At 45.6% G+C, this 22,497-nt stretch overlaps 1 protein-coding gene and 1 long non-coding RNA gene across 7 annotated transcripts in view; both read right to left on the bottom strand.

Annotated features, from left to right (window-relative positions):
* Positions 1–14,162, bottom strand: part of SENP5 (SUMO specific peptidase 5) — a 73,181-nt gene extending 59,019 nt beyond the window's left edge. For 3 of the 6 annotated variants that reach the window (XM_050779155.1, XM_050779157.1, XM_050779154.1), the window contains exon 1: positions 13,945–14,106. The gene's annotated coding sequence lies outside the window, so the exon portion shown is untranslated. Of the gene's footprint in view, positions 1–5,235; positions 5,367–13,944 lie in introns of all 6 variants that reach the window. The other 3 variants (XM_050779152.1, XM_050779156.1, XM_050779153.1) reach the window with 2 other exon arrangements.
* Positions 14,163–14,903: 741 nt separating this feature from the next.
* Positions 14,904–22,497, bottom strand: part of LOC126948014 (uncharacterized) — a 198,653-nt gene continuing 191,059 nt past the window's right edge. Inside the window, exon 3 of the long non-coding RNA XR_007723311.1 lies at positions 14,904–15,060. This is a non-coding gene — a long non-coding RNA (uncharacterized LOC126948014). The remainder of the gene's footprint in view (positions 15,061–22,497) is intronic.

The raw sequence follows: 22,497 nt of genomic DNA, 5'->3' as shown, positions 1-22,497 counted from the left end.
GAAAGACAAGGACAGACTGAACTGTCCTAGAATGAAACACTGAGATTAAGGAGACGACAATTAAGAAAGGTGTAATCCTGGCTTGAGTCTCAGTTCAGAAAAAGAAATGTGACAATTGACAAAATTGGAATAAGGTGTGTAGATCAGTTAGCAGTATTCTCTCAATGTTAATTGCCTGGCCTTGACAATGTGCTGTAATTCTGTAACATTGGAGAGGCCAGGTACAGTGGTGAACACATATAGACCCACCTACTTGGGAGGTGGAGGCAGAAGGACTGTTTGAACCCAAGAGTTCAAGATCAGCCTGGGCAACATAGCAAGACTCTGTCTTCTTAAAAACTGAAGCAAGGTTGGGCGCAGTGGCTCATGCCTGTGATCCCAGCACTTTAGGAAGCAGGGGTGGGTGGATCAACTAAGGTCAGGAGTTCGAGACCAGCCTGGCCAACATAGAGAAACCCCATCTCTACCAAAAATACAAAAATTAGCCGGGCGTGGTGACATGAACCTGTAATCCCAGCTACTCAGGAGGCTGAGGCAGGAGAATCACTTGAACCCAGGAGGCAAAAGTTGCAGTGAGCTGAGATCATGCCACTGCACTCCAGCCTGGGCAACAGAGCAAGGCCATGTCTTCAAACAAACAAACAAACAAAAAACTGAAACAAAACATCAGAACAAAGCTAGGTGAAACATATAGAAAAGCTGTAATATTCTGCAATTTTTTTTGGTAAATTTGAAGTGATTTCGAAGTTAAAAGTGAAACACTGAAACATTTAAAATTTTGAGCAATCTCCCAGAAAGTACCACAAAATGACAGACTGAAACTAACATAACTACTAACAAAAAACGTTTACAGAGATGTAAGTTATCAAAATATTTACCTCCCATGCATCCTTCTTAGAGAGTCACAGGAGGAGGTACTCTGGCAAATAAGAGTAAGTCAAGAAGACACAGGATGCAGGAAATGAGATCCAAAACAAGGGTCAGGCAAAGAGAATACTAAAGATAACAGTAAAAATAGATGCAGAATGACAATGTGCCTCAAGTCTGGAGGGCCACCAATCCAGAAGGGAGCGGTCAAAAGTTGGTCAAAAGGCTCCAAGAATGTGATATCGATAGAATTTCTAAAATGTATGAGTGCAAATAAAGGAGATACAGACAACCAGAAGAGAGTCTGCAGTTAGCAGTAGGTACAGACAACACTAAACAAAAGATAAAGACAATTAACTTCAGGGACAACAGAAATATGTACAAGAAAGGGAAAACAGTGGTTGTAAACCTTGGTGTACTACATGGTTTAACTATGACTACCATTTACATAACAGTAATAAGCTAAACACAGATCTAACCCAACGCTTCTCAACCAGATACTCCATACCACTCCAACCCAACATTTGGAAATGTGTAGGAAATTCTTGGTTGCTGTAATACATCCAAGTTGGTATTGACATTTACTGCTGGGGTCCAAGGACGCTAAATATATGCAATAAACACAGCAATGAAGAATTATCTCACCTGGAATGGTAACACTGCCCCCATTCAAGAAAATTAGTTCTAGAAAAAATTACGGTATCCCCACAGTGGGAAGATACAGTGGTATCTTGGAGGAAGATAAGAAGTATGCAGGCACACAGACGTGGGGAACAGAGGCGAAAAAGAAAATCTTCATCTTCAAGTCAACAGATGAAGCATAAACTAAGTAACCAAAAGTTACATTATGAAAAGGTAATTTAGGCCGGGCACAGTGGCTCATGCCTGTACTCCCAGCATTTTGGGAGGCTGAGGCAGGCAGATTATTTGAGGTCAGGAGTTCGAGACCAGCCTGGCCAACACGGTGAAACCTTGTCTCTACTACAAATACAAAAATTAGCCAGACATGGTGGCAGGTGCCTGTAATCTCAGCTACTCGGGAGGCTGAGGCAGGAGAATCACTTGAACCTGGGAGACGGAGGTTGCAGTGACTGGAGATCATGCCACTGTACTCTGGCCTGGGTGACAGGAAGACTCCATCTCAAAAATAAATTTAAAAAATGTAAAAGGTAATTTAAAGACATGTTGTTTATACCAAAGCAATACCTCAAAGACTTGAAAGAGGCTGCTTTTGGTGAATGGGAAACAGCAGAAAGGGGCAAGATTCTGAGAACTAAGTCAGGAAAAAAGGCTAACGGTTTCTGCCTTCAGTACACAGATTTCCACTATAATATATACCTTATCCTTAACTATGCATGGTATCCCTCAGTCCAGATAACAATCGTTTTCTACTCCAGATAGTAAGTCTCAGGTTACCCTGTTTATGTCTATGCGGAGAAGAAAGGGAGGTCAGGTGTGGAAATACTTGTCTGAAACAGACTTTCAAACAACTCCTCATATTTTCTGTCCCACCTTCACCTCCACAGTACATGACACAGCTAATCTTGAGACTTTTAAAGGGTTTGGTAACATAACATGACTATTTGAAGGCTCTCTCCACTGTTGGTTTGGGATACAGCTTTCTCAAGTTGGCGAATTAGTTGCCATTAGTCTTGCCTGCTTTCCAGCTTTCACAATATTGTTGTTCTTCTTATTGTTCCTGTTCTTTGTTATCTAGAGAGTTTTTTTTTTTTTTTTTTTTTTTGAGACGGAGTCTCGCTCTGCCGCCCAGGCTGGAGTGCAGTGGCCGGATCTCAGCTCACTGCAAGCTCCGCCTCCCGGGTTCACGCCATTCTCCTGCCTCAGCCTCCCAAGTAGCTGGGACTACAGGCGCCCGCCACCTCGCCCAGCTAATTTTTTGTATTTTTAAAGTAGAGACGGGGTTTCACCGTGTCAGCCAGGATGGTCTCGATCTCCTGACCTCGTGATCCGCCCATCTCGGCCTCCCAAAGTGCTGGGATTACAGGCTTGAGCCACCGCGCCCGGCTCGATCTAGAGAGTTTTTTTTTTTTTTTTTTTTTTTTTTTTTTTTTGAGACGGAGTCTCGCTGTGTCGCCCAGGCTGGAGTGCAGTGGCCGGATCTCAGCTCACTGCAAGGTCTGCCTCCCGGGTTTTTACGCCATTCTCCTGCCTCAGCCTCCCGAGTAGCCGGGACTACAGGCGCCCGCCACCTCGCCCGGCTAGTTTTTTTTTGTATTTTTTAGTAGAGACGGGGTTTCACCGTGTTAGCCAGGATGGTCTCGAACTCCTGACCTCGTGATCCGCCCGTCTCGGCCTCCCAAAGTGCTGGGATTACAGGCTTGAGCCACCGCGCCCGGCCCTAGAGAGTTTTTTACGTCCTCTATTGTTTTAATGAAATTTTCAGGCTGGCATGAAATTAAATGTATATGTTCAACCCACCACCTTTACCATAATACACTGTTGAATGAAAAAAATCAAGTTGCTGACCAATAAGTACCAGCCCACTTTTGTTAAAAGGAAAAATATATGCCTATGCTTGAATCTTTGAAGAAAAATGTCTAAAAGCATACACACCAAACTATCAACAGTTTAGGATTACAGTTCCTAAACTGTGCCCAAGGTAACCTGGGATGCTGCAGAGAACTCACAAGAGCACCACAGGAAATTCTAAATTACAGGGAAAAAGTGATCTTCTATACTCGTCAAACACCCTGTAAACTACTAGTTCAAGACAGTTCAGTTTCAAAATAGATCACACTATATTCCTTTTGATGATATCATAATCTTTGCAAAGCTGAGTATCCGTTGGTTGCTGTGATTTTAAAAAAATATTGTGCAAATACCAATTCAGAGCAAAAAATGAGTGGAGAAAACAAAGATATAAACAAATGTTACTTATTTTTTAAAATAGCGAGATGGTGGCCGGGCATGGTGGCACACACTTGTAAGCATAGCACTTTTGAAGGTCAAGCATGGCAGATCACCTGAGGTCAGGAGTTCGAGACCAGCCTGGTCAACATGGTGAAACCCTCTTACTAAAAATACAAAAGTTAGCCAGGTGTGGTGGTGGGCATCAATAATGGCCAGCTTCTCGCGAGCCTGAAGCAGGAGAATCGCTTCAACCAGGGAGGTGGATGTTGCAATGAGCCAAGATCATGCCACTGGACTCCAGCCTGGGTGACACAGTGAGACTCCGTTTCTAAATAAATATTTAAAATTAGAAATTAAAAACATAAAATAAAGTAGCGAGATGGGTTCTTGTTATGTTGCCCAGACTGCTCTTGAACTCCTGGTCTCAAATGATCTTCCCACCTCAACCTCCCAAAGTGGTGGGATTATAGGCATAAGCCTCCATGCCCAGCCAAAAAAAAAATTTTTTTGTTTTAATTAAAAAGGTAAAAGGTAATGTGGGTGGCCACGTCCAGTACGATTCCAGGGTTTGTGTTTTGTAGTGCCCAACAAGTATATGCAGTAAATAACTGCAGTTATTTAAGAATGAAATTAAAACGTCATTTTATCTTTCTCTTCCTTATTTCTGTTTGAGTGTCTCACTCTGTCACCCAGGCTGGACTGCAGTGGTGCAACCAGAGCTCACCTCAACTTTCCAGGCTCCAGCAATCCTCCCTCAGCCTCCTGAGTAGCTGGGACTACAGCAGACGCACACCACCAAGCCTGGCGATTTATTTATTTGTTTGTTTGTTTGTTTGTTTATTGTAGAAATAAGGTCTGTGTTGCCCAGATTGGTCTTAAGCTCCTGGACTCAAGTGATCCGCCCACCAAAACAGCTGAGATTATAGACATGAGCCACCACATCTATCTGATTTTGTCTTTCAATTTGTGGATTTCTTAGATGTCGATTAGGTTGTGAGAACATAAATACTTCATTTTTATTTTTCGAGACAGAGTCTTGCTCTGTTGCCCAGGCTGGAGTGCAGTGGCGCGATCTCGGCTCACTGCAAGCTCCGCCTCCTGGGTTCACACCATTCTCCTGCCTCAGCCTCCCAAGTAGCTGGACTACAGGCACCTGCCACCATATCCGGCTAATTTTTTTGTATTTTTAGTAGAAACAGGGTTTTACTGTGTTAGCCAGGATGGTCTCAATCTCCCGACCTCATGATCTGCCTGCTGGAATTACAGGCGTGAGCCACCGCATCCGGCCCATAAATACTTCTCAAGCTATTTGAACCTAATTACTTAATAAATTAAACTATTAAGCTTAGGGACATGTAAAAAACATATTAAGGAGGGTGTAAACAGAGAAAATTTAGGAATCTCTAGAGTACTGTTTTACCTTGTCAGTGGAAAAAAATCACTTATATATAAACAAACTTCTTAATATGAAATAACATAATTCAAATAAACTCTTACTATGGTATACTGCCAATATCAGCCAGGCATGGTGGCTTATGCCTGTAATCCCAGCACTTTGGGAGGCAGACGTGGAGTATCGCTTGAGCCCAGGAGTTCAAGATCACCTGCCTCGGCAACACAGGGAGATCCTGTCTCAAAAAAAAAAATAAAAAAGAAAAACTTAGTCAAAAGTGGTGGTACATGCCTGTGTTCCCATCTACTCAGGAGGGTGAGGTGGAACGATCGCTTGACCATGGCAGGTCAAAGTTTCACTGAGCTATGATCACACCACTGCACTCTCGCTTAGGTGACTCTCTCTCAAAAAAAAAAAAAAAAAAAAAAAGTCACATTCAGGGTACAACGGAAATATCTGGCAAAAGGGTCAGGAAACACCTCTCTGAAGAAATTATTTTTTCTCTGAAGAAATTATTTTTCAGCTGAGACAAATGATGAGCAAGAGTTACTAGGCAAGAGAGAGAATTCAGTATTCCAAGGAACGGAAATAACTTCAGTAACACAGGCACCAAAGGGGTAGGTAAGGAACAGAAGAGCTAAATTCATGACGGTGATACTTAACATAAGGTTGGTATGAAGCCACTGAAAGACAAAGATCCGATTCACATTCTTGAAAAAAATCATTCTACCTGCAATGTGCAGAATGCCTAGGAGAAGGTCACAGCAGAAGAAACCCATTAGAAGTCTGTTACAGGTAAATCAATGCAGATACAGTGTGACAGTTTCTTAGACTGAAAAACTGGGAGGATGTAGCAAAGTGAATCAATCTTCAGGACACAGAAAGGATTTGTCATTTGTCAAAAGCCTATCTGTAGGGAGTAAAAGTTCCAGTATCAGTTACTAGGTAGATAGTGGTATCACTGATATGAAACACAGATGGAGATAGATTAGGGGAAGGTTATACTGACTATGCCTTTAGTCTTTCACATGTTGAATTTGAGATGACCATTAGAAATCCAAGTGGATATATACCATTGGATACACAGTTCAAGAATTCTGAAAAGAGGACATCATGTGAATTCCAGTTTTCAGCTTAAGAGTAACCAAAGCTATAGAAAATGATAAGATCACTTAGAAAGAATTTGCAAAAGGTAGAAGAGAATGTACCCTAGGGCAATATCCCAAGGAACTCCAAGATTTTTTTTTCTTTTTTTGAGAGGCAGTTTCACTCTTGTTGCCCAGGCTGGAGCACAATGGCATGATCTCCGCTCACTGCAACCTCCGCCTCCTGGGTTCAAGCAATTCTCCTGCCTCAGTCTCCCAGGTAGCTGGGATTACAGGCACGTGTCACCACGCCCAGATAATTTTGTATTTTTAGTAGAGATGGGTTTCTCCATGTTGCTCAGGCTGGTCTCGACCTGCCGACCTCAGGTGATCCGCCCAACTCAGCCTCCCAAAGTGCTGGGAATACAGGTGTGCTCAGGTGGAACTCCAGGATTTAAGAGTGAGATAAAGAAAGAAGACTAAGCAAAGGAAAGTGAAAAGGAATGACCAGGGAGATAAGGTGGAAAATCAGGTAAACGTGGTATCAGCAAAGCTAGAACAAGTTTCTAAAAAGAGGGAAATGGTCAAAGGTTGTTGAGAAGTCAAGCTAGATAAGGATTAAAAGTGTTCACTGAATTCTCTTGACATTTGCAGGAGAAATTTTAGTACAAGGGAAAGGACAAAAACCAAGGTGGAATAAAGAAGGCGATACATAAAAATTGCTCAGGAAGCCTGGGTAAAGCTGAAACATTTTTTAACGGAGATTCTTCTACGTGTTTAAATTCTGATGAAGTACTTTACTTGTGGATAAAGACTGCAGATTAAGCAGACACATTTTACCATCATTCCCTCCTAAAACTTCATTAAGAATAAAAAAATTTCCCTTAATCTTTTTTCTTTTCTTTTTTTTAAAAAAGAAGGTCTCATTCTGTCTGCCATGGCTCACTATAGCCCCAAACTCCCAGGCTCAAGTGATCCTCCTGACTTAGCCTTCTGAGTACCTAAGATTACAGATGTGAGCGAATAAATTAATTTTTTAAAAGAAAAAACCAGCCAGGCACCATGGTACATGTCTGTAATCCCAGCTACTCAAGAGGCTGAGGCAGAAGAATCCTTTGAGGGCAAGAGTTTGAGACCAACCTGGACAACATAGCAAGACCCATCCCTAAATAACTAATTAAAATTAATTTTTTTTTTTTTGAGACGGAGTCTCACTATGTCACCCAGACTGGAGTGCAGTGGCATATCTCGGCTCACTGCAACCTCTGCCTCCCAGGTTCAAGGATTCTCCAGCCTCAGCCCCCCAAGTAGCTGGGACTACAGGCGTGTGCCACCAGGACTGACTAATTTTCATATTTTTAGTAGAAAGGGGGTTTCACCATGTTGGCCAGGTTGTAATTTACATATTTTTAATTGACAAATAATTGTGTATATTTATGGAATGCAATGTCATGGTTTGATCTATATATACACTGTAGAAAGACTCAATAAAGCTAATTAGCATATTCATCACCTCACCAACTTTATGTTTTGTCATGAGAACAATAAAAATCTGTTGTTCTTAACAATTTTGAAATATACACTTTTTTTCTTTTTTTTTTGTTTTTGAGACAGAGTTTCGCTTTTGTTGCCCAGGCTGGAATGCAATGGATGATCCCGGCTCACTACTACCTCCACCTCCAGGGTTTAAGCGATTCTCCTGCCTCAGCCTCCCAAGTAGCTGTGATTACAGGCATGCGCCACCACGCCCAGCTAATTTTTTATTTTCAGTAGAGACGGGGTTTCACCATGTTGGTCAGGGTGGTCTCGAACTCCTGACTTCAGGTGATCTGCCTCAGCTTCCCAAAGTGCTGCGATTACAGGCGTTAAGCCACCGCGTCTGGCCTTCATTCTAAACTGTGGTTCCCATGCAATGGGATAGATCACTAAAAGTTATTCCTCCAATCTGAGACTTTTCCATCCTTTGATCAACATCTTAAGAATTTTTTAACTTAATTTTTTAAAGATATAATTCACTTGCAGTGAAATACATAAAACTGAAGGGCTTTTGTTTTTTAAAGCATACATACACAAAATAGAAGACCAAACAACAGCAAAAACATTTTGAAAGTTGGAACGTGGATTGACTTAAAGATCTAAAGAAGTTAAATCTTGGTTGGGGCTGGGCGCGGTGGCTCACGCCTGTAATCCTAGCACTTTGGGAGGCCAAGGCAGGCAGATCACCTGGGTTTGGGAGTTCAAGACCAGCCTGACCAACATGGAGAAACCCCATCTCTACTAAGAATACAAAAATTAACTGGGCATGATGGGTGCATGCTTTTAATCCTAGTTACTCAGGAGGCTAAGGCAGGAGAATCGCTTGAACCCAGGAGGTAGAGGTTGCGGTGAGCCAAGATCACACCATTGCACTTCAGCCTGGGCAACAAGAGTGAAACCCTGTCTTAAGAAAAAACAAATAAATAAATAAATAAAAATAAATATCAGTCGGATGCCATGGCTCACGCCTGTAATCCCAACACTTTGGGAGGCTGAGGCGGGCAGATCACCTGAGGTCAGATGTTTGAGACCAGCCTGGCCAACTTGGCAAACCCCATCTCTACTAAAATACAAAAATTAGCAGGGCATGGTGGCGTGCGCCTGTAATCTCAGCTACTTGGGAGGCTGAGGCAGGAGAATTGCTTGAACCTGGGAGGTGGAGGTTGCAGTGAGCCAAGTTCATGCCACTACACTCCAGCCTGGGCAACAGAGCGAGACTGTCTCAAAAAAAAAAAAAAAAAAAAAAAAAGTTAAATCTCAAGCTTGCAGGGAGGAAAGCAATTTAAAGAACAATACCTCAAAACAGGTCAGGAATTGTTCTACAGAGGGATGTGAATGTGAATATGATGCTAAAAATAAAAGGATTGGTCAAATGATTTAAATATCCTCCCACACGCCACAAAACCAGCCAACTATCCCCTACCCATCGTTGAAGAAACCTGGAGTCTTCTTCTCTAAACTACAACAGCACAGCCCAATAAAATGTCTTACCCACTATGGTAGCCTCTGGGCAAATGTGGCCATTAAGCACTTGAAATGTGTCTAGCGCAAGTGAGGAACTAAACCTTTAATTTTAATTATTTAGATTTAGGCTGCTACACATGGCCAGCGGCTACCACATTGGATAGTGCAGCTCTACTATCCAATATGGCAGCCACTAACCACATGTAGCAGCTTAAAACAATCCTATGTAAAAACAAAGAATTCCTGGACTGGAACGCTTTTCAACTGGTCCAGCTGAGAATGAGGTCATCTTACTGAAAATAGTTGAGTTAAATGAACATGAATGAATGTTTATAAAATGAATGCTAAGACCTTCAGCCTTTCCCTCAGTTTAGCAACCAGACTGCTGGAAGCCCGATTTGTACTCTCCAAGTAGGAGGTCCCTTCTTTAGGGAATCTGACCCTGGAGCAATGACAAGACACTGCCATTGAAGGTTCTCAAATAAAACGGCCCAGGAATTAAAAGCAAACTTCACATCGGTTTCCTTTACATTTCTGCCCCTGTATTCCCAGCCATGCTGCTGTATGTTCATATTGACCAAATATCAACATTCCTTCAAAGATAAAACACACACACACAAGGGAAACAGAAGTGAGGTTTACACTCTTGTTAGATAGATACTCACTGACCCTAGGACAGCCCCAAGCCTGAACAGCCCCTTAACGAGCCCAATATTTGGGTGAAAGTTCACAGCGCAGCCACTGTACAGGTTAACTGAAGCTTCACTATGAAAAAGTTATATCGGCCAAGTGTGGTGGCTCAAGCCTGTAATCCCAGCACTCTGGGAGGCCAAGGCGGGCGGACTGCTTAAATCAATCTGCATTCCAACTTCCAAAATGTTTTTGCTGTTTTTCTGTCTTCCATTTTGTGTACATATGCTTTAAAAAACAAAAACTCTTAAAGTCTATGTATTTCATTGTATCTTTTTTTTTTTTTTTTTTTTGAGAGGGAGTCTCACTGTGTCGCCCAGGCTGAAGTGCAATGACCTGATCTCGGCTCACTGCAAGCTCCACCTCCCAGGTTCAAGAGATTCTCCCGCCTCAGCCTCCTGAGTAGCTGGGAGTACAAGTGTGTGCCACTACGCCCAGGTAATTTTTGTATTTTTAGTAGAGACAGGGTCTCACTATGTTGGCCAGGCTGGTCTCAAACTCCTGACCTCAGGTGATCCACCGGCCTCGGCCTCCCTAAGTGCTGGGATTACAGGCGACAGCCACTGCGCCAAGCCATAAATTATATCTTTAAAAAATTAAGTTAAAAAATTCTTGAAAATTTTAGTCTCAAGTAGTTTGAGAGTCAGAAGACTGCCTCAAGAGCCAGTCAGTGACTTCTAACCTTCACTTTTTGCTAGGTTGTTACAACTCCCTAGAGCTGCTTTGTTTCAATGTTAAATCTGCAGTATCAGTTTCGATTGAAACTGTAACCCTGGGTTCATACTAACCCTTCACATATACCTCTATTTGTCTCCTGTCAGAATCTGAAATTCAACATCAATTAAAACTTCAGAATTAAGGTATTTCAGACACAAAAATAAAATTTTAGAGATTCAGCTATTTGGTTTCTCAGATATATACCAGGTCTCTCTAGACTCTGAATATATTAGACAACCTATGTGTTAACATGACTTGTTTTTTTGTTTTGAGACAGAGTCTCACCCTGTTGCCCAGGCCGGAGTGCAATGGTGCAATCTCGGCTCACTGCAACCTCCGCCTCATGGGTTCAAACGATTCTCCTGCCTCAGCCTCCCGAGTAGCTGGGATTATAGGCGCCCGCCACCATGCCCAGCTAATTTTTTTTTGTATTTTCAGTAGACATGGGGTTTCACTGTGTTGGCCAGGCTATTCTCAAACTCCTGACTCGTGATCCACACACCTTGGCCTCCCAAAGTGCTGGGATTACAGGCATGAGCCACCGCACCAGGCCAACATGACTTTTTAAATCAGTGACTTCAGAATGTCCTTTGTCATCTGGTTGTAGAAAATCAACATGCTGCTGACTGGGTATGGTGGCTCACACCTGTAAACCCAGCGCTTTGGGAGGCCAAGACAGGTAGATCACTTGAGGTCACGAGTTCAAGACCAGCCTGGCCAACATGGTGAAACCCCGTCTCCACCAAAAATACAGAAATTAGCTAGGCGTGGTGGTGGGCGCTCTAATCCCAGCTACTTGGGAGGCTGAGACAGGAGAATCACTTAAACCCAGGAGGCGGAAGTTGCAGCGAGCTGAGATCCAGCCGTTGCCTCCAGCCTGCACAACAAGACTGAAACTCTGTCTCAAAAAAAAGAAAACAGAAAATCAACATGCTATAAACATGATCATTTTAGAGAAAACATAATTTAGTATATTTGGAGAATCTGTAATATAAGGTCCATTTCCGGCTCTACTAATAATAGAGTAGGAACTGCTAAAGCAATGAGAAGGCTACCAAAGAATACTTTGAGAATGAATGTATTTCCCTAAAAGAGAATGCGCAACTCAGCCTGATGGCCTATTTACCCTAATTTTGAAAATATTACCCACACCCCAAAAAAAGTCACAAGGGTTTCACCATAATGGGTAAGAAAAATACATGTGAAACACTGTGACCACCTTATCAGTTGACCCCTCCTAAGCGTCTACTAAATTCTTTAAATACGTAACAGAGTACAATCTAACCCGGAAAAGAAACAGGAACTAAAACCTCACAAAGACATGCTTAATATCGCGAATGCCAAGGTGATCTACTTCAATCAGATGTTTGGCAACTAGAGAAGCACAGAATCCCCTGTTCCCAAACTGAGCTCCATAGGAAGCTGGCTAATAACACGAAGTAAGGCCATGCATGCCAGGATAGAGGAGGCAGAAAGGCAGGCCTGTGTATAGAGCACTGGGTTTATGACAAGCTAGAATAAAAGCAAAATACTGTTAAATTTCAATTTTTCTATGATTTTTGAAGGGTTCACATAATAGCCTACCCAAAAAAAAAGGCTAATTTACCAAGTGATATAGGCTAGGCGCAGTAACTCATGCCTGTAACCCCATCACCTTTTTTTTTTTTTTTTTGAGAGGAAGTTTTGCTCTTGTTGCCCAAGCTGGAGTGTGATGCCGTGATCTGAGCTCACGGCAACCTCTCCTCCCGGGTTCAAGCTATTCTCCTGCCTCAGCCTTCCGAGTAGCTGGGATTACAGGCCTGCGCCACCACGCCTGGCTAATTTTGTATTTTTAGTAGAGATGGGGTTTCACCATGTTGGTCAGGCTGATCTCAAACTCCCAACCTCAGGTGATCCGCCCGTCTCCGCCTCCCAAAGTGCTGGGATTACTGGCGTCAGACACCGCGACTGGCCGATTCCAGCACTTTTGAGAGGCCAAGGCAGGTAGATCACTTGAGCTCAGGAGTTCGAGACCAGCCTGGCCAATATGGTGAAACCCCGTGTCTACTAAAAATACAAAAATTAGCCAGGTGTGATGGCGGGAACCTGTAATCCCAGCTACTCTGGAGGCTGAGGCAGGAGAATCTCTTGAACCCGGGAGGCGGAGGTTGCAGTGAGCCAAAAAGATCGCGCCATTGCACTCCAGCCTGTTACAGTGAGACCCGGTCCCCTCGCCAAAAAAAAAAAATTGTGAGCCAAGGTGTAAATGAAGCCCCTCTCCCCATCACCCTCCCCTACAAACCAAGCTTTTCTCCTAGAAAAGATGCACTGGGAAAAAGCTACGTTGAGTAAAAATCAAAACTGATACAAGCCATCCCTTATACCAATAATGTGCTATCAACAAGCGTGAGACATGTGGATGGCTAGGAGAGAGTCTGGTTTCTTCCTGATGCTGCCCACCCAAAACAGAGACTGCAGTTAGGCTCTGACCACACAAGTGCCTGGCATCTCCGGGCACCCTTCTCCATACCAAGCTTAGTTATTCCGGGCAAAACGCAAAACAACAGAATTAGGAACCTATCATGAAGTGTCCTGGATATTCTTAAATTTAACCAGATTCTCAAAACATTTCATAACGTCTGCTTTCTTCATTTAATTCTCCAAACATTATAATTTATATTGGTAGAAGAAAGTCCCACTTTACCTGGGGTGAAAAAGGTCGAAATGCCTAGCATGAGATGAAAAAACACTACCAGACAGCAGGGTAGGATTTCACCTCGGCTATTCTGGCTCTAAGTCCAAAACTCCCACATCCTCTCCGCATCCCTCCTCCCGCGACACGGGGGACGATACCACTCAGCGCAGACTGAAGGGAAAAGACATCTCCCGCCGCGCTCATGCCCAACCGGGCTCTCTGGAAAAGGGTCCCGGGAGGGCGAGGGAAAGAACCAAGGCCGGAAGGAGGCAGAGCGGTCTGAGCAAATAAGAAACCCGGACTTCCAAGGCGGCCGGAGCCGGAGGCCTGTGACAGCCGCTCCTCCTCCCAGAGCTTTCCCGGCTTCGTGAGGAGCTGGGGGGCGCCAGCTTCCCGGTGCCTGCGCCGCACAGCCCGGCTGGAGTGAGAGCGCAGGGCAGCGGCCCCTCGGGACCAGCTCGCGCGCCTCCCCCGGAACGGCAGACTGTGGCCGAGACGGACCGCGGCCTCCGGCTCGGGCGGGGGAGGGCGGCTCGAGGCCTCCGGACCGGGCGCTGAGCTGGCGCGCACCGGCGCGGGAATGGCCCCAGCCAGCCCCGCCAGGCGATCGCTGAATCCGTCATTTGGCTGCCCACGTCCCAGCTTACCTGCGACCCTCGTTCCTGGCAGCTGCCCCGCCACCGGCCCCGACGCGGCAGCAGCCTGGACCGCGGGCCCCGCCTTCGTCAGCTCCAGGGGAAGCCCCGCCAGCGAAGAGGCGTCCGGCCTGCTCGCCGCGGCCACAGCCGCCGAGCTTCCTCTGAAGCGGCTGCCGCGACGCCGGCGCCGGCCTATCGCGTCACCTCCTCCGCGCCCTTCCGCCTGCGGGGCTGGGCCTGGCACCGCCCCGCTTCCGGTGCTCCCGCCCCGCCCCCCGGCCCGCAGCCGCCCCGCCCCCGACCGTCACCGCGTCCTTAGTCCCAGCCTCCCTCAGAACGCGCTGGCTTGGGAGCTGCGTTCGGGAGCTGCGTTCAGGAGCTGCGAAGCGCGTTTGAGACTTCAGCCCATTCTCCAGCTTTTAACCTAAAAGGGCTAAATCAGACCGCAGCTAGTGTACACCCCGACCCTCCGCTGACCCCGTCACCCCTGCGCCGAAAGCTAAAGACCCATCCCAGCTCTGGACGTCGTGAGGCCTGGCCAGGCGTCCCCTCTCTGGTTTTCCCATTGATCTTACCCCGGTATTGGGATTGGCCTCTTTATCTGTGTCCTTCCCGCCTCAACTGTGAATGCTTTCCAAAGTTACAAGCCAGTGTTCTGACAGGTCCTGACATAATAATAGCAGATTTATGGCGGAAGATGAGTTCAGTTTTGAACATACTCGATCTGGAAGAATACAGTGGAGGTGACTGCAATGGAATACCAAGGGTGTGTTGCTGAGAGCCTGTGTAGACAATAAGGATATGCATTAATGGTGGAGAAAATAAAAACAATACCGAAGCCAACTGCAGGATGGTTTGCTTTTAATTATCACCATGTGTCAGAAAATTCTAAACAATGTTAACGATAAAGTACTCCTCTCTAGATAAAGTACTCCTCTCCAAACGAAAGCTTTGTTTAGTCTTTTTTTTTTTTTTTTTTTTTTTTTTTTGAGAGGGAGTCTCCCTCTGTCGCCCAGGCTGGAGTGCAGTGGCCGGATCTCAGCTCACTGCAAGCTCCGCCTCCCGGGTTTAGACCATTCTCCTGCCTCAGCCTCCCGAGTAGCTGGGACTACAGGCGCCCGCCACCTCGCCCGGCTAGTTTTTTGTATTTTTTAGTAGAGACGGGGTTTCACCGTGTTAGCCAGGATGGTCTCCATCTCCTGACCTCGTGATCCGCCCGTCTCGGCCTCCCAAAGTGCTGGGATTACAGGCTTGAGCCACCACGCCCGGCTGTTTAGTCTTATTTCTAAACAATGGCTGGAATTATTGTTGATTTTTTTTTCTTTTTTCTTCTTTTTTTTTTCAAACAGGGTCTTGCTCTCTCGCCCAGGCTGGAGTACAGTGGCACAACCTAGGCTAGCTGTAACCTCTGCCTCCCGGGCTCAAGCGATCCTCCCACTTCATCCTCCAAAGTAGTTGGGACCACAGGCTCCTGCACCACTCCCGGCTAATTTTTTTGTTATTATTATTATTACTATCATTATTTTTGTAGCGATGACTTCTTCCTATGTTGCCCAGGCTGATCTTGAACCCCTGAGCTCAAGTGATCCTCCCACCTGGGCCTCCCACAGTACTCGAATTACAGGCGTGAACCACCACGCCAGGCCCTCTCTTTTCTTTTTTGAGACGGAGTCTCGCTCTGTGGCCCAGGCTGGAGTGCAGTGGCGCGATCTCGGCTCACTGCAAACTCCACCTCCTGGGCTCACGCCATTCTCCTGCCTCAGCCTCTCCAGTAGCTGGGACTACAGGCGCCCGCCACCTCGCCCGGCTAACTGTTTTTGTTTTTTTTTTAGTAGAGACGGGGTTTCACCATGTTAGCCAGGATGGTCTTGATCTCCTAACCTCGTGATCCAACCGCCTCAGCTTCCCAAAGTGTTGGGAATACAGGCGTGAGCCCCTGCGCCCGGCCTGTCAGTGATTTTTAGTCATTTGTTTTGTGCCCTATGTTTGTTTTCTTTGTATTTATCTGTCTTGGATATCATTGGGTTTCTCTGATTTGTGGGTTGATGTCTTTCATCAGTTTTGGGAAATTCTCAATCATTACCTCTTCAGATATGGTTTTTGCTGCATTCTCTATACCTGTTCTCTGAGACACCAATTACATATGTAAGATTATTATTATTATTGAGACACAGTTTCACTCTTTTTGCTCAAGCTGGAGTGCAATGGCACGATCTTAGCTCATTGCAACCTCCGCCTCCCGGGTTCAAGCAATTCTCCTCCCTCAGCCTCCCAAGTAGCTAGAATTACAGGTGCCCACCACCACGCCCAGCTAATTTTTGTATTTTTAGAAGAGACGGAGTGTCACCATGTTGACCAGGCTGGTCTTGAACTCCTGATCTCGTGATCCACCTGCCTTGGCCTTCCAAAGTGCTGGGATTACAGGCATGAGCCACTGCACCTAGCCTATTGTTGCCATCCTTATATCCATGAATACTCATTATTCAGCTTCTACTTATAAGCGAGAGCATTACTTATAAATGAGAGCAGCTCACTGGATTTTTGTTCCTGCGTTATTTCACTTAGGATAACAGCCTCCAGCTACATTCTTATTGCAGCAAAAGACATGACTTCATACTTTTTTTTTTTTTTTTTTTGAGACGGAGTCTCGCTCTGTCGCCCAGGCTGGAGTGCAGTAGCCAGATCTCAGCTCACTGCAAGCTCCGCCTCCCAGGTTCACGCCATTCTCCTGCCTCAGCCTCCTGAGTAGCTGGGACTACAGGCGCCCGCCACCTCGCCCAGCTAGTTTTTTGTATTTTTTAGTAGAGACGGGGTTTCACCGTGTTAGCCAGGATGGTCTCGATCTCCTGACCTCGTGATCTGCCCGTCTGGGCCTCCAAAAGTGCTGGGATTACAGGCTTGAGCCACCGCGCCCGGCCATGACTTCATATTTTTTATGGCTGCGTGGTATTCCATAGCGTGTATGTACATTTTCTTTATCCAGTCCACCATTGATGGGCACCTAGGTTGACTCTATGTCATTGGTATTGTGAATAGTGCTGCAATGAACATACAAATGCATGTGTTTTTTTGGTAGGATAATTTATTTTCTTTTGGATGTATACCCAGTAATGGGATTGCTGAGTCAAATGGTAGTTCTGTTTTAAGTTATTTGAGAAATCTCCAGGCCAGGCACAGTGGCTCACACCTGTAATCCCATCCAGCACTTTGGGAGACCAATTGGGGCAGATCACCTTAGGTAAGGAGTTTGAGACCAGCCTGACCAACATGGTGAAACCCTGTCTCTACTAAAAACACAAAAATTAGCTGGGTGTGGTGGTGGGTGCCTGTAATAGCAGCTACTGTGGAGGCTGAGGCAGAAGAATTGCCTGAACCTGGGAGGCGGAAGTTGCAGTGAGCTGAGATCGTGTCACTGCACTCCAGCATGGGTGACAGAGCAAGACTCTGTCTCAAAAAAAAAAAAAAAAAAAAAAAAAAAAAAACTCTCCAACTGCTTTCCACAGTAACTGAACTAATTTACATGTTCACCAACAGAGTGTAAGTGTTCCCGTTTTTCTGCAGCCTCACCAGCATGTTATTTTTTGACTTTTTTTTTTTTTTTTTTTTTTTTTTTGAGGCGGAGTCTCGCTCTGTCGCCCAGGCTGGAGTGCAGTGGCGCCATCTCGGCTCACTGCAAGCTCCGCCTCCTGGGTTCCCGCCATTCTCCTGCCTCAGCCTCCCGAGTAGCTGGGACTACAGGCGCCCGCCACCTGGCCCGGCTAGTATTTTTTGACTTTTTAGTAATAGCTATTCTGACTGGTGTGAGATGGTATCTCATTGTGATTTTCATTTGCTTTTCTCTGATGATTAGTGATGTTGAGCATTTTTTAAATATGTTTGTGGGCCACTTGTATGTTTTCTTTTGAGAAGTTCCTATTTATGTGTTTTGCCCATTTTATTTTTGTGTATTTATTTTTTGAGATGGAGTCTTGCTCTATTGCCCAGCCTGGAGTGCAATGGCACAATCTCGGCTCACTGCACCCTCCGTCTCCTGGGTTCAAGCGATTCTCCTGCCTAAGCCTCCCAAGTAGCTGGGATTACAGGCACACACCACCATGCCTGGCTAATTTTTGTATTTTTAGTAGAGTTGGGGTTTCACCATGTTGGACAGGTTGGTCTTGAACTCCTGACCTCATAATCTGCCCACCTTGGGCTCCAAAAGTGCTGGGATTACAGGTGTGAGCTGCCTCACCCAGCTGTTTACCCATTTTTAATGGGGACATTTGTTTCTTGCTTGTTCAATTGTTTAAGTTCCTTATAGATTCTGTTATTGGACCTTTGTTGGACACATAAATTATGAATATTTTCTCCCATTGTAAGTTGTCTGTTTACTCTGTTGATAGGTTCTTTTGCTGTGCAGAAGTTCTTGGCTTTAATTAGGTCCCATTTGTCAATTTTTGGTTTTGTTGCAATTGCTTTTGAGGATTTAGTAATAAATTCTTTCCCAAAGCCAATGTCCAGAATGGTGTTTCCTAGGATTTCTTCTAGGATTCTTATAGCTTGAAGTGTTACATTTAAATTCTTAATTCATTTTGAGTTAATTTTAGTATATGGTGAAAAGTGGGGGTCCAGTTTTATTCTTTTGCATATAGCTAGCCAACTATCTTAGCACAATTTATTGAATACAGTATTCTTTCCCCTTTGCTTGTTATTATCAACCTTGCCAAAGATCATATGACCATAGGTTTTTTGTTTTTTTTTTTTAACCAATACCATGCTGTTTTGGTTACTGTAGCCTTGTAGTATAGCTTGAAGTCCAGTAATGTGATGCCTCTGGCTTTATTCTTTTCACTTGGGATTGCTTTGGCTATTCAGGGTCTTTTTGATTCCATATAGATTTTAGAATAATTTTTTCTAGTTCTGTGAAAAATGACGTCAGAAGTGAGGGGTGAAGCCAGCTGGACTTCCTGGGTTGAGTGGGGACTTGAAGAACTTTTCTGTCTTTCAAGAGAATTGTAAAATGCACCAATCAGCACTCTGTAAAATGCACCAATCAGCAGGATCCTAAAAATAGCCAATCGCAGGGAGGATTGAAAAAAGGGCACTCTGGGCTGGGCAGGGTGGCTCACCCTATAATCCCAGCAGTTTGGGAGGCTGAGGTGGGTGTATCAGAAGGTCAGGAGATCAAGACCATCCTGGCTACCACGGTGAAACCCCATCTCTACTAAAAATACAAAAAATTAGCCCGGCGAGGTGGCGGCGCGTGTACTCCCAGCTACTGGGGAGGCTGAGGCAGGAGAATGGCGTGAACCCGGGAGGCGGAGCTTGCAGTGAGCTGAGATCCGGCCACTGCACTCCAGCCTGGGCGACAGAGCGAGACTCCGTCTCAAAAAAAAAAAAAAAAAAAAAAAAAAAAGGCACTCTGATAGGACGGAAATGGAACATGGGAGGGCCAATAAGCGAATAAAAGCTGGCCGCCCACGGCCAGCGCCGGCAACCTGCTCGGGTCCCCTGCCACGACATGGAAGCTTTGTTCTTTCGCTCTTCACAATAAATCTTGCTGCTGCTCACTCTTTGGGTCCGTGCCACCTTTAAGAGCTGTAACACCGCGAAGGTCCACGACTTCCTTCTTAGAGTCAGCAAGACCAATACCTGTAATACTAGCACTCTGGGAGGCTGAAGGGGGCGGATCACCTGAGCTCAGGAGTTTGAGACCAGCCTGGGCAAAATGGTAAAGCCCTGTCTCTACTAAAATACAAAAATTAACCAGACATGGTGGTACGCATGTGTAATCCCAGCTACTCAGGAGGCTGAGGCAGGAGAATGGCTTAAACCTGAGAGGCGGAGGTTGCAGTGAGCCGAAATTGCACCATTGCACTCCAGCCTGGGTGACAGAGCAAGACTCTGTTTTCAATAAATAAATAAATAAAGGAATAATGTTGACTCTGTAGATTGCTTTTGGCAGCATACCATTTTAATGATACTGATTTTTCCAATACATGAGCATCGAATGTTTTTCCATTTGTTTATGTCATCTAGATTTGGGTGCGGACACAGAGCCAAACCATATCATGTGGTGAATCACATTTATTGATTTGCATATGTTGAACCAACTTTCCATTCCAGGAATAAAGCCTACTTGATTGAATTAACTTTTTTTTTTTTTTGACACGGACTCTTGCTCTGTCACCCAGGCTGAAGTGCAGTGGTGTGATCTTGGCTCACTGCAAACTCCAACTCCTGGGTTCAAGTGATTCTCCTGCCTCAGCCTCCTGAGCAGCTGGGACTACAGGTGTGGGCCACCACACCTGGCTAATTTCTGTATTTTTAGTAGAGACGGGGTTTCATTATATTGGCCAGGCTGGTCTCAAACTCATGACCTCAGGTGATCTGCCCACCTCAGCCTCCCAAAGTACTGGGACTACAGGCGTGAGCCACTGTACCTGGTTTTTTTTGTTTTTGTTTTTGTTTTTGTTTTTTCTTTTTGAGATAGAGAATCTCACTCTGTCACCCAGTCTGGAGTGCAACGGCATGATCTCGGCTCACTGCAACCTCCGCCTTCCACATTCAAGCAATTCTCATGCCTCAGCCTCCCGAGTAGTTGGGATTATAGGCACATGCCAACACACCCAGCTAATTTTTGTATTTTTAGTAAAGATGGGTTTCACCATGTTGGCAAGGGTGGTCTTGAACTTCTGGCCTCAAGTGATCCACTCGCCTCAGCCTCATGAATTAACTTTTTGACGTGCTGCTGGATTCAGTTTGCTATCTGCCTGGGCCTCTCAAAGCGCTGGGATTACAGGTGTGAGCCACTGCACCTGGCCTCCTATATTTTTTTGTCTTTTTTCCCTTTCCTCTCCCCCATAGGGGGTGTGACTGTAGAGAATGCTGGGCAAGCCAGTGTGGTGGCTCATGCCTGTAATCCTAGCACTTTGGGAGGCTGAGGCGGCAAGATCACTTGAGGTCAGGAGTTCGAGACCAACCTGGCCAACGTGGTTGAAAGCCTATCTCTACCAAAAATACAAAAATTAGCTGAGCGTGGTGGCGAGCGCCTATTTTCCCAGCTACTCAGGAGACTGAGGTGGGAGAACCACTTGAACCCACGAGGCAGAGGTTACAGTGAGCCGAGATGGCACCGCTGCACTCCCACCTGGGCGACAGAGCAAGACTCCGTCTCAAAAAAAAAAAAAAAAAAAAAAGTGTCTATTTTGGGCTCTGGGCACAGTGGCTCATGCCTGCAATCCCAGCATTTTATGAGGCCTAGGCAGGAGGATTGCTTGAGGCCAGGAGTTGGAGACCAGCCCAGGAAACACAGAGAGATCCTCCCAATCCCCCAAATCTAAAATATATTTTAAAAATTAGGCCAGGTGCGATGGCTCACACCTGTAATCCCAGCACTTTGGGAGGCTAAGGCTGGCGAATCATGAGGTCAGGAGTTGGAGACCAGCCTGGCCAACATGGTGAAACCCAGTCTGTACTAAAAATACAATAAAATAAGCTAGGCATAGTGGCAGGCGCCTGTAATCCCAGCTACTCAGGAGGCTGAGGCAGGAGAATCGCTTGAACCTGGGTGGTGGAGGTTGCAGTGAGCTGAGATCAGGCCATTGCACTTCAGCCTGGGCAACAGAGCGAGACTCTATCCCAAAAAAAAAAAAAAAGGAAAAAAGAGACAGAATAAGCACCGTTGGACCTCCTGCATGCTTCTGGGAGTCATATCCCAGGGGAAGAAAGTACACGGGAGCCAGGAAGCGAACCTACCCCTTCTTATGCCTCACAGGGCAAAGAATAGTAGATTTCGAGCCCAGGGGTAATAGACTGTGTACGGGGCACACCCTCTACATTTCCTGTTGTTTTATGAGCCCCAACTTCTGTCTCATGACCCTTCAAACCAATAATGCTTTCACTTTTTGCCACCTAAATTGTGTGCAGGTTGAGGAACAGACTCAGTATAAAACTCATAAATCTCACCAGGATCACTTCTGTCTTCAAGATAGGATCCCTGCTGCCCCCGCCCCGGCCCCCCTCAGTTCCTGCTTGCCGTTTTATAGGGGTCCCTGGAGCTCCTGTGTACGTCTGTAGTATGTCTGTAGTCTGTAGTATGGCCAGCCAGGAATTTAGGCAGCCTTTATACTCAGGTTTTGAATCCAACCCAACTGCGACTTTCTCACTTCTAGAATTTATCCTTCAAGTTTCTAGCTGCTCCACTGTTTTGTACTCCTTCATCTGCCACATCAAGCTGGTAAGGCTGTGGTATTCTGCATGGAGAGTTGACAGCGTTCAGAAAGCCACAAAGTTGCAGTTCTTATCTGACATGGTAACAGTCTTTTAAAGAGTTAACTCTTCTCTTGACCAGCCGCATTAGCTCACGCCTGTAAACCCTGCACTTTAGGCCGGGCGCGGTGGCTCACGCCTGTAATCCCAGCACTTTGGGAGGCCGAGGCGGGCGGATCACAAGGTCAGGAGATCGAGACCACGGTGAAACCCCGTCTCTACTAAAAATACAAAAAATTAGCCGGGCGCGGTTGTGGGCGCCTGTAGTCCCAGCTACTCGGGAGGCTGAGGCAGGAGAATGGCGTGAACCCG

This window comes from Macaca thibetana, chromosome 2 (genome assembly GCF_024542745.1).
Source record: "Macaca thibetana thibetana isolate TM-01 chromosome 2, ASM2454274v1, whole genome shotgun sequence".
NCBI lineage: Eukaryota > Metazoa > Chordata > Mammalia > Primates > Cercopithecidae > Macaca > Macaca thibetana.
This window is presented reverse-complemented; position numbering and strand designations above follow the sequence as displayed.